Here is a 12403-nt window from a genome sequence, read left to right on the forward strand (position 1 = left end):
ACGCTAGTTCAAAGAGGGAAACGGCTGCACGTCGCGCTTCTGTATCCTTCCACAATTGTTTGTTTATTTTGTGGTTCTGCTAAATTTAGATATTATCTGTTAGGTTGACCTACGAAATCATCACATGAATCCTAACTTCTTCTTTATTATAATACGATTCCTTCTAAAGTTTTACCCAATATTTGACTTTAGCTTTCCATATCCTTCTGAATACATTATAACGTGGGGAATTTCAAGCTAGAACTCAAGCGGAAATCAATTCAACCTTATAACAAGTAGCAGGAAGTCTTGTATTTGAATTCCCTCTTCTTTTTTGCCTTTCTCCAAAGCGCAATAGCATGATGATAATGCACAAAGTACCCGGTAAAACATGTCAATCGTGTTTCTAAGTTCCTAATAGCTTCCTGTACTTCGCATACTTGCAAGAGTTCCTCATACCAGTGTCATGATCCTCAACGTCCTGTTTTCATCCACCGAGAAACACGCTTCTGGTTTGGGCACTATGCACGCACTTGTTCTTGTAAAAAATATAATTTCCTGTGAGTTACATTCAAGTTCTTCAAAGATGTAACTACCTTGTTATTCCACACATCCTGATGTAACAAACCACATAGGTTCCTGTTTGCATTAAAATCACTTAGGAAGATTGCTGTGTAATTATTATCTCACCATATTTTGTTTATGTTACAAATAAGGGTATGAAGGGGTGTAAACCACATTGGCATTCCAATCCATCCGGCCCTAAAATAGCACACCACATCTCAAATAACGTTCTCGACTAATCCAAATGATATTGAGAGATGGATTTTCCATAATCTCATTCAGATCTATGGAAGCTTCAGTTTTCGTTTACTTACAGGTACCTTTAGCAAACCACAACGGTGAAGGCAACGAGGACGTGACAAAAAGTAAAGGAGATCTACTAGGTGCAACAATAGCTCAGCACGAGCGTTTTAGACCTTTGTACTTTTCTAAGTTGTCCTGGGCAAACAACAACGTAAAATCTCCATAATTTGCGTGGTTTGAGAACGGAACTATGGGCGGCCGTCACCACCAAAAATACAAGGATGTCAAATAGATCAGCAAATACAAAGATGGTGTAAGGATCAGCTGCAGGATAGCATAGCTAATAAAGGAATGGCATGGCCAAATTATAGACAGACTAGTTTTCCTTCTTGAAACAGAACACCCTAAACATGAATAGTTTAGCCAAATGAGAAACGGTCTAGTAGCCCATGTTGAGTTGGAACATGAGATTGTGAAATGGACTAGCTCAATTACGAATAGCTTAGCAATCATTTGCAATACAGTACTCAAACGGTGTAGCGTTGCGTTAAACGACTCAGGGTAACGTCGAGTAGCACAGCGTACGCACAAACGGTGTAGCGTTGCGTCAAATGGCTCAGCCTAATTTAGAATGGTACAGCGTACACACATATGGTGTAGCGCTGCGGGAAATGGCTCAGCGTAATGTCAATGGTACAGCGTACATAAAAACAGTGTAGCGTTGTGTGAAATGGCTCAGCGTAATGTCGAATGGTACAGCGTACCTACAAACAGTGTAGCGTTGCGTGAAATGGCTTAGCGTAATGTCGAATGATACAGCGTACATACAAACAGCGTAGCGTTGCGTGAAGTGGCTCAGCGTAATGTCGAATGGTACAGCGTACCTACAAACAGTGTATGATCATAGTTAGTTGTCATGGTGTTGAGGGCCCAATGACCTCTGGGTACTATTGCGCAATTTTTCCATTTTGTGGCGGAGGAAAACTGTGGTAAACCAAGAGGCCGGCAAACCGTGGTAGAATTCAGTCTCGTTGCTATTTTAATTGACGCTTTCATGAACGACAACGAATAAGTGCAATATCAGCAGTGAAAAAATAGGAGAAACTTACCGAATTGGCTCTGTTTTACGGCAAAGCGAAGTGATGTAATGGTTTCGTGTCAGTCTTCACATTCGATGACGTCATGCCCCCAGCAGATCGCTGTTCCATTTGCGGTTTGTATTTTTGGTGGTTTCGGCGAGATGCCTTGGCGGCCGTTACCACCAAAAATACAAGGATGTCGTATAGATCAGCAAATACAAAGATGGCTTAAGGATCAGCTGCAGGATAGCATAGCTAATAAAGGAATGGCATGGCCTTCACGTCACGCCACGACGATTCGCTCGCGATTCGAAATATTTCAAGTAATACTAAGCAATTTAATGTTCAGATAGAGCGTCTGATGTTTTGCAAAGCTATTCGACACTATTTGTGTCTACGATGTACCATTCTACATTACGCTGAGCCATTTCACGCAACGCTACACCATTTGTGTGTACGCTGTACCATTCGACATTATGCTAAGCCACTTCACGCAACGCTACGCTGTTTGTATGTACGCTGTACCATTCGACATTACGAATGTCGAATGGTACAGCGGTACCATCGAATGGTACATGTTTATTCATGTTTTCACGAAGGAAAACTAGACTGTCTATAATTTGGCCATGCCATTCCTTTATTAGCTATGCTATCCTGCAGCTGATCCTTACACCATCTTTGTATTTGCTGATCTATTTGACATCCTTGTATTTTTGGTGGTGACGGCCGCCCATACTTACCCCTTCTTTTAACGCTTTAGTTTCGTCAAACTTTTTTGTACAGATTTTAGTTCTAACTTGACTCTATTTGACATCCTTGTATTTTTGGTGGTGACGGCCGCACATAAGTTAATCTTTCATCGCAAAGCTTAAATAGACATGGCTGTGTTGACGTAAAATGATAGACTTACCCCTTCTTTTAACGCTTTAGTTTCGTCAAACTTTTTTGTACAGATTTCAGTTCTAACTTAGCCCGTAACCTTTTCAAATGGCGGCTTTTAAAAGTAGTTTCAAGACACGGAAAAAAACAATTATTTTGTGAAGGGATGAAGTTTTCACAGAATTTTAAATGCGTCCCTCATGCCTTTCTAGAAGCAAATTTCATTTGAATTAAAAGCTGAAACTGCATAAGGGTTAAGGTTAAGGATTTCCTCGAGTTTGCTTCAACGCACACCTGGAAAGACTGATGTCGGGCGGTCGACTGATGTCTTGATTGACTTGTTTTTCCAGACGATGATCACGCGAATGTTTTTATTGTATGACGCATGCCATATACAGCTAAAACAAAAACATCCAAGGTTCACTGAGTAGATCACTTCTACTTGGTTCCTTTCACGGGCAGAAGCTCCATCTACTGCTTTGGATAGACGACTTCAATCAGAGATTTACAGTTTAGTACTATGTCAGTAATTGAGATCGTGAGCCTTGCCTGTCTTTTTATTTTGTTCTTAACAATGTTTTTCGTCGTCAAGAACCACTTTGTCTTGATGCAGTTGTGGCAGCAACGAGCGGAAAAGGACGGTGCCATGATGGATGTACAAGACAGAGCGAGCCCGACAGCTAATACGCGTCTACAGCCTAGAGTAAGTGAGATGGCTCCCATAGGGATGCATGTTATACCGCATCAGAGAGGTGTTCTGGAGTCAGGAGGAGATTACTACATCGGGACAGCGATCGGTACACAGCGTATGGCTATGGAGCCAAGTACATTTTTTCATCAAAGAATGGCAAATCGCCCACTTCCCCGAGAAAACGATGAATAACTCATTTCAAAAAAGGTAAGAGAAATTAATCAATTAGTTTTACGCTCCTTTTTCCAATTTCCTGCGCTGCTCTGTCAAGCTACTCCTATCACCAGTTTTTTAGATGTTGAAAATGACTTATTTTATCGCTTGATAAGATATTTACATTTTCAGTCACTGCTTTGAATATACGCTCTCCAGAGCAAGCAGAAATAAAAAAATTAAAAGAAGAAAAAAGGCAGAGATTATGCAATCATTTTAATTGCACATTTTCATCCCAACAGGTCTTTTCCAGAGCTGACCCTTCTACATCATGTATCCGTTGCTTTTTTAACATTCATCATTTTAGAGAGGAGAAAAAATTGAAGACATTAGGAAAATACTATATAAAAATAGATTTGAGTGCGCTCGGCTCGCGTTGTTATCCGTTCTTGTCAAATAGGGTCTCAAGGTCTTTTAAGGGCATCTCAGTTTGTATTCTTTGAGTTTCAATATAGTTCCATAATCATTGAACTGTTTGAGATATCTGTAATATATCCATTAAAATTTATTTCACGAAGATGTTGGTCTTATTCATTGTTTCAAAAATTATAATTAGTGGGAATAAGTTGAGGTATCGATCAGGTACGTTGACGACTTACAATGATTATTGCTAAGTTTTGTCGGAAATAAATTTCCGGATTAAATAACAGCAGACGAGTTGTTTTGGTCATGCTATGCTTCTATTGTATTCTAAAGTGAAACGGAAACAAAGGGTGTGCTTCATGACCCCTTACAAAATTAAGTGACAGGAGTAGAAGCCTTTCAATTTTTGTAACTGCCTTTAAATCCGTTCGTCAGTTTTCCATTTTATGTCGCTCTCTGGCCCGGTATTTTTGTAGCTTCTATTTTGATCTTATTTTGAAAAGAACATCATTCTTGCTCGAGTCGCTGAGGCCTGATACAATTAAATAGTTTAGCGAATATTCCAAGAAAATTAATAATTACTCACCGCTGCTTGGAAACTTTTCCCGGTTGGAGGTCTACTTGTAGTCTAGGTAACAATTGTTTCCTAAACGTCTTGGTGTGCAATATCACATAGCATTTTCACTCGTTTCAGTGATTCAACCGGCGAGCTCGTCTCAAATACAGCACAGCTCGTAAAAAATTCACAGCTATACTATACAGCAAAACGTTCGGTAAAATGTATTTATTGTACAGCATATGGACAATACTGAACTCGGCATCCGACGGCTTCAGTACACAAGCCGCAAATTAAACCCCTTCCCCACTAATGCGTTTTCAAGATGCTCCATTTTCATTTTATCAAAAACGCATTGTTTTCTTTGCTTCCACGCCAGCGTTTTCATAGGTCTTGAATTATCTAATATTTCTGCCCAAAGCTCTCCCTCCACTGATGGTACAGCAAATACTGACTTGGTAAATTCTGAGGCGATGCCAACTAGTGAGCACTGCGATCTGTTCCTGGATAGTCCGTACTCATCTTCAAGTTTGAGTGTTGATAGACAAAAGAAAACAGCTGAAATAAGAGCTCTTCTTGATGACAAACTTAGAAAACATAAGAGAGAAAATAGAAGAGAATCCTTGTCATATGCAATGACCGCAGCTATTCTGTCTTCTTATACAGACTCTTTGCTGATTTCACAAAAATTTATACTGAACAAAACATGCATAGATAACAATAGTAAGTTCTGCAAGGTTTATATCCAGTGGTCGTAGTAATGCACTAGACCATCCCTGTAAATGGCCAAATGCACACTCAATATCTATTCTTGCTCTACAGAAGAAGATACCAAAATATTGTTCTTGGACAGTACTAGCATACTCTTTCATCCAAAAGGACATGAGTGGGTAGGCAGGATCTCTGTGTAAAAAGACTGGGATGATGTCCTCATCCTCCTTTATTTCCTTAGGCATAGAAGGAATATAATTCTTCCACTTTCCAAGAAATAATTTGACATCAATTAACTGATAACAGTAGTCACACACTGCTTCGACATTTAAACTATAACGCTGTTTTCGGTTTATACAGACCTCTATAATATGTTGTATTCATTGCATTCATTTTGACGAAAACTTTCCTCCCGTTATCCATTCTTGTTTCTGAGAAATCGTTTACGCCACTTCATAATTTTATAACGGAAATCTCGCTGATGTAATTGGTGGAAATGTTCGATCAATATCTTCCTGTTTCGACGAAAGCTCCTCGCCCCCTATACATTTTTTTCTGCGAGATTATTTACGTGACTTAATCATTTTATTGCTAACCCGTAAAGTGAGACTGTTGTAACGACCCGCCACAGAAGTAAGTTTATACTGAAGTTTTTTAGTTTAGTTATAAGATAAAGACTTGATTTGCGTTTGTTCTAATTACGAATTATAAATGTATTTCTTTTAGATCGAATAATTATTAAAGCTTGGCTTGATATTATACGGTTTGTGGTGGTCATTTGATCTAACCACTTCCGAGTAAGGAAACAGTTGTTTTAATGCCAATGGATTTAATTTGTATTAACAAAGCACGCGAAAGGAAAAAATAAACTGATGTTTTAATTGACTTTCTTTTTGACACAATGGTCGCGTGGATATTCTAATCCTCTCGAGGCACTGCTATATACAACTAAAAAAATACATCCAAGGTTCATTAAGTTGACCACTTCTACTTGGTTCCTTTTACGAGCAGAAGCTCTATTTATTGCTCTGGATAGAAGATTTCAGTCAGAGATTTACAGTTTAGTACAGTGTCAATAACTGAGATCGTGAGCCTCGCCTGTCTCTTTATTTTGTTCTCAATGATGTTTTTCGTTGTCAAGAACCACTTTGTCTTGATGCAGTTGTGGCAGCAACGAGCGGAACGGGACGGTGCCATGATGGATTTTCTTTGTTTCGTTTGCTTGGTTTGTTTTACGGTTTATTTGTTACCAAGACTTATGTAATCAAATGTCTACGAACCTTAAATAAGGTATAATGTTTCCTAACCCTACAATCTAGGAGAGCACCTTGAAACGATTTTCAGATAAAATGATTAAGTCTAGAGGTGATCATTTGAAAATAGTATTTAGGATCTTGTTTCAGGCCAGGACAAAATAAATTTTTAACGATCAAAACGTTGCCAGGTGAACCGCAATGTTGTGCTTGCCCCCTAACACGAATTTCGATCAAGTCCTCTAAGAGGTCTGCCACAGTAAGAGCCGCAAGGGGACTTCCCTTTTCTAGTATAGCGTTTGCTTGTCGTTTTTTTAACGCTTTTTTTGTTCCTTAGTTTTAACTTCAGCACGATGACAAGTAAAAAAAACGTCACTGTGAAACGAAATGATAATGAGCTGTCAACGGTCTTGTCCATAAATTGTTAGCTTTGAATCAAGAACTTGGCTTCAATTTCTGTTTTCACGTAAAATAAATGTTGATGATAGAATACTATTAAATAAACTTACAATGAATTTTCAGAATTCCATAGAATTGACGGCAATATCTCAGCCACAGATCCAGTTACAACTGAAGCAGAAACAGAAAGACGTGATTGTTACTCGATGTCCACAACTCTCCATAGGAGCGAGCGGCATTTTCTATCACCAAAAAAACTCTTTCGATCTAAAATCTGAAAAACCCTGCAGTAAAAGTATTGCCCCTACAACACCATGAACCAAAAAGAGCGTGTTTCAACGCTCGACGGTACCACTCAGGTTAATGCTGAAATACTGACTAATCTTCATACGTTACGTCATTTCCTTAGAAAGGACCCAATTTCCCCTTAGGGAGAGGGGCTCAGATCAAATTTATTTCGATTTTAAAGAGTTGCATGATTTACCGCGGAAATACATTTTTCACATATTTCTTCATAAAATATTAAAAGAGGGCAACATACTGTTTTTAAGGTAGAATTAAAACTCCCGTACAAGAATTTATTTCCTAAAAATATAAGCGCCCTTACTAACCCCTCCCCTGACAGATAATATTTGTTTCAGACCCAGCCTTAACGTCACAAGCGGTAATGAAGGTCAAATATGGTGTCCTCCCAGCACCTTGAAGTAAAGCGGAAATTCAATCTTTGATGATTTTTTTATATGTAAAGCTGAAAGGTGGGATTAGATTTCCAAACAGGAGAAGTAGAAAACCATGCCAAGCGTAGTCACAAAATCGTGACGAGGAATTTGTTAATCCTCATACATGAAAAGGCCGAGATTATTAGAGATTCATCCAGTCTCAACCAACCTTACGTTGGCGTCACGAAATGATTCCACGTAAAATACTTATTAGAGTGTGTCCCCTTGAGGCAATATTCTCAAAGAAAGAAGAAAAAGCGCATCTTTTCCTAAAATAGCCATGCACAATTGTTTACCTTTGCGTAAAGGAATACTTGTTCAGGCAGAGTTCATGTTAACCCCAGAACGAAGAGTTTATTTACGTAGGGGTTATCCGCGGTAATCCGGGGCTATAATTCAAACAACTCCATTTCCTCTATTTCAATATCTATATTTATCAGTTTCGCGTAAAATGCGAAACTGAGATAGGCCTTTGCATCGATCGATTTTCTCTGGGCGAGAAAAACTGCTACGTAGCTATCGACGTGAGGGAGCTCAGAGGGAAAATGTCCTTTAGCAAATAAAAGGACTTGTTTGAAATGCATATATAAAGCTTGTGCTGGTATGCAAGTCAGATCGCGGTCGTTTTACTTTCAACTTTCAGAACTGTGTGGGCAGAAATTTAACTTATTAATTTTCCCTCTGAGCTCCCTCACGTCGATAGCTACGAAAGCAACTTTCAACTTTCTGAACTATGGGGGCGGAAATTTAATTTACTAATTTTCCTTCTGAGCTCCCTAAGAGCCCGAAGCGAGTGATTTGTATAGGTAATCACATGAGGCCAAGTACTATTAAGGATTAATTGCACGAGAGTTTTCAAAATTTTCCAAAATTGCCCGAGTCGCGAAGGGACGAGGGCAATTTGGAAAATTTTGAAAACTCAAGTGCAATTAATCCTTAATAGTACGGAGTCTCATGGGATTACTTGTTTATCAATAAAGGGCAAAATTTATACGAAGGCAAATCACGCGCGCAGTCTATTTTTAACAAATTTCAAGATAACGAACGGTTGCTATGCAACGGATTAGCCAATCATTAACAGGTAATCATGCCCTCTCTTGATTACTAAAAATGCCCTCGATTAAGAAAAAATGCCCTCTCTCTCAACCAATCAGCGCTCAGTAATTTTGCCCTTTATTGATAAACTCAGAATAACAAATATGTTTTGGTTGACTTACTTTGGGCGGATCGTTAGGCCGTGCGAGGCAGTGCCATATACAACTAAAACAAGTACATGCAAGGTTCATTGTGTAGACCACTTTTACTTGACTCCTTTTACAGGCAGAAGCTCTATTTATTCAGAGATTACTACAATGTCAATAACAGAGATCGTGAGCCTCGCCTGTCTCTTTATTTTGTTCTTAATAATGTTTTTCGTTATCAAGAACCACTTAGTCTTGATGCAATTGTGGCGGCAACGAGCGGAACGGCACGATGCCATGATGGATGTTCAAGACAGAGAGAATCCGACACTTGATACACCTCTACAGCCTAGAGTGGGTGAGATGGCTCCCATAGGGATGCATGTTATACCGCATCAGAGAGGAGTTCTGGAGTCAGGAAGAAACAACTGCATCGGGACAGCGATCGGTATACAGCGTATGGCTATGGAGCCAAGTACATTTTCCCATCAAAAAATTGCAAATCGCCCACTTCCTCGAGAAAACGATGAATAACTCATTTCAAAAAAGGTAAGAGAAATAAATCAATCAGTTTTACACTCGTTTTCTCCGATTTCCCTCGCTGCTCTTTCAAGTTTCTCCTATAGCCAGTTTTTCAGATGTTAAAACTTATTTTATCGCTCGATAAAATGTTTACACTTTCAATCACTGCTTTTAATATGCGCAATCTAAACTAAGCAGAAATAAGCAGCACACAAAAAGGCACAAAGAGATCATACAATCATTTTAATTGCACATTTTCATCCCAACAGGTCTTTTCCAGAGCTGACCCTTCTACATTATGTATCCGTTGCTTTTTTAACATTCATCATTTCAGAGAGGAGAAAAAAAATTGAGGACATTTAGAAAATATTATATAACAATAGAATTGACTGCGCTCGGCTCGTGTTGTTATCCGTTCTTGTGAAACAGGGTCTCAAGGTCTTTCAAGGGCATCTCAGTTTGTATTCTTTGAGTTTCAGTATAGTTCCATAATCATTAATTTGTTTTAGATATCTGTAATTTATCCATTAAACTTTCTTTCACAAAAATGCTGGTCTTATTCATTGTTTAAAAAATTGTAGGTAGGGTATGTAGACGCTAACCGGAAATAAATTTTCTGATTGAATAGCAGCAGACGAGTTGTTTTGGTCATGCTATGCTTCTATTGTGTTCTTAAAATGAAACAGAAACAAAGGGTATGACAGTATGATAGGAGTTACAGGACTGACTTTAAATCCGTTCGACAGTTTTCCATTTTATGTCGCTCTCTGGCCCCGTATTTTTGTAGCTTCTGTTTTGATCTTATTTTGAAAAGAACATCATTCTTGCTGAGACCTAATACAATTAAATAGTTTTGCGAGTATTCCAAAAAAATTGAAAATCACTCATCCGCAGCTTGGAAGCCGGCTTAGCTTTAAACAAAAGAATTCCCTGAGCTCAGACAACCGTAGACAACTGACCAAAATATCGATTTTATTTTTGCGTGAGCATCTGGATTAAAGTAGCATCTTTTGTGTCTTGAAACACTCCAAGTTAATTGAATATGGGCTTCTGTCGACTACCAACACATCTGGTAGTGGTGCGGAACGCTCGTTCGGACCATCCATCAGGCAGTAGGTTGTCGAGGTCCTCGGCCGTTACATCAAACCTTCTCCTACCACGACTCAGACCACTGAACAGGTCGTCAAAGTCCTCTAGATCCATGGGAACTCTGATGATGGTGCGTCGAATGTATCCCTTTCCTGGGGCGGTTCGAACGGAGAGCTTCTGTCCAATCTCACCGACGAGATTATCGATCATTTTTTCTTTTCCTGAAAAAAGACCAAGAGAAACGTTTAGTCTCGAACAAACTAGCCCTCAAGCAAAGTAAATTCGTTCCTGTTGTAATCTACTCACCTTTAAGTGAAGATCGCGCATAGTTCTTCATTGCGCTGTTGCAATCGTCTTCCTGCACCCAAGTATCGTCCTTGCTTCCGAAACCCTTCCATCTCACCCGATACTCTTTACGTCCGTCAATGGAACGCACAGCCAGAATTATTGCGACTTCGTAGAACTTCGACATTTTTTTCGCCATAACGAGATCTAACTTTGACAAAGCTCACTTAATGATCACTGAAAAATAGCTGTTTTTATGGCCACGCACTGAAAGAACATAAAATTATCATACGGCAACAATAGTAACGTTAATTATGCGATGTTCTATTGTCGACAAAAAGGAAGGCAGAGCAGTTTAAAACTATCACCTCTTTGTTAAATGCCACGCATGCCACCAGAGTTTTCACTGGAAGACTAAGGTAGAACGACAACCCGCAAATATCACTGATTTTTTTAGTCCAGCGATTTAACTCGGCGTTATTCTTAATTCCTAAGAAGTATTTTCCCAAACGCCAATTTTTTCTTCTATTTTGTTTTAGGTTACGACTAAAACTAGATAGTTTTAAAACTATCACCTCTTTGTTAAAAGCCGCGCGCGCCGCCAGTGTTCTCACTGCAAGACTAAATTAGAACATTAACCTTTAAAGATCATTTTAAATCCAACCACTTAAGTTGAGCGTTTTTTAATTCCTAAGTGGCATTTTCCCCAACACAAAATTTTCTTCTCTTTTCTTTACGTTACGAGAGTGAAAGCGTGATAGTATTAAGACTAGCGCTTTCTGATAAGAGAAACAAAACTCTTGACCAAGTGAAACCATCGATAAAAGCTTCATCGTTTTGCGGCGTTGTGCTGCGCGCTATTATCAACTGATCCAAAGTACAGTATAAAGAATTCAGCATTTCCAGGCATCTTGTTTGGGGTTAATAACAATAGTGAATTGTTGCTTTTTTTCCTCTCGTCCTCTTGCCGAGTATAGTTCGTGAATGTTGTTAACAACAAAGCATCCTTATCGTGTTAATAAATTTATAATCAACTGGTTCGCTGATGAAAAAAATATACTGAGAGACCAAGCATAGTGAAGGGCATTTTCTCCCTTGGGTACCCCTGTGTGAACAGCACGCTTATGAGCAACTTTTCCAACTCCTCTCCCCAAGTGCCGCTAATTTGACACGCCGACAATTTTGCGACGATTTGAAATTCATCTTCGTCGAGTCTCGGCACAATTTCCTCAGCGCAACAAACAACAATGGCCCATTTCTTGATACGAGGCGGATGAAAAGCGTTAATGGTTTCATGATAGCGAATTATGTTGGACAAAAACACATTTTTAATTGAACCACATTCAAAAATTGCCTACGGGCCGATTTACACGCTATACCTTAGCTTTGCCGCATGCGACAAGCTTACAACAATCCTACAACACAACTTAAGACCATTTACGGAGAAGGGGCAAATTGAAAGCGTTAACGGTTTCACGATAGTATATTATGTTGGACAAAAACACATTTTTAGTTGAGCCACATTCTAAATTTGCCTAAGAGCCGATTAACACGCTACACCTTTGCCGCATGCGGAAAGCTTGCAACAGGCCTTTGACACAACTTAGGACCATTTACGCGCTAAGACGTTTTCACTATGGCATGCCAATAAGCCTGTACCGTTTGTGCTCGTAAAAT

At 39.2% G+C, this 12403-nt stretch overlaps 1 long non-coding RNA gene across 1 annotated transcript; it reads left to right on the forward strand.

The window, feature by feature from the left end:
• The first annotated feature begins 1790 nt into the window (after window positions 1-1790).
• LOC136282665 (uncharacterized) lies at window positions 1791-4061 on the forward strand. The gene is made up of 3 exons (XR_010718342.1): window positions 1791-1999; window positions 3358-3642; window positions 3891-4061. It is a non-coding gene; the product is annotated as an uncharacterized lncRNA (long non-coding RNA).
• Window positions 4062-12403: the final 8342 nt, after the last annotated feature.

The sequence above is a fragment of the Pocillopora verrucosa genome, chromosome 7 (assembly GCF_036669915.1).
Source record: "Pocillopora verrucosa isolate sample1 chromosome 7, ASM3666991v2, whole genome shotgun sequence".
NCBI lineage: Eukaryota > Metazoa > Cnidaria > Anthozoa > Scleractinia > Pocilloporidae > Pocillopora > Pocillopora verrucosa.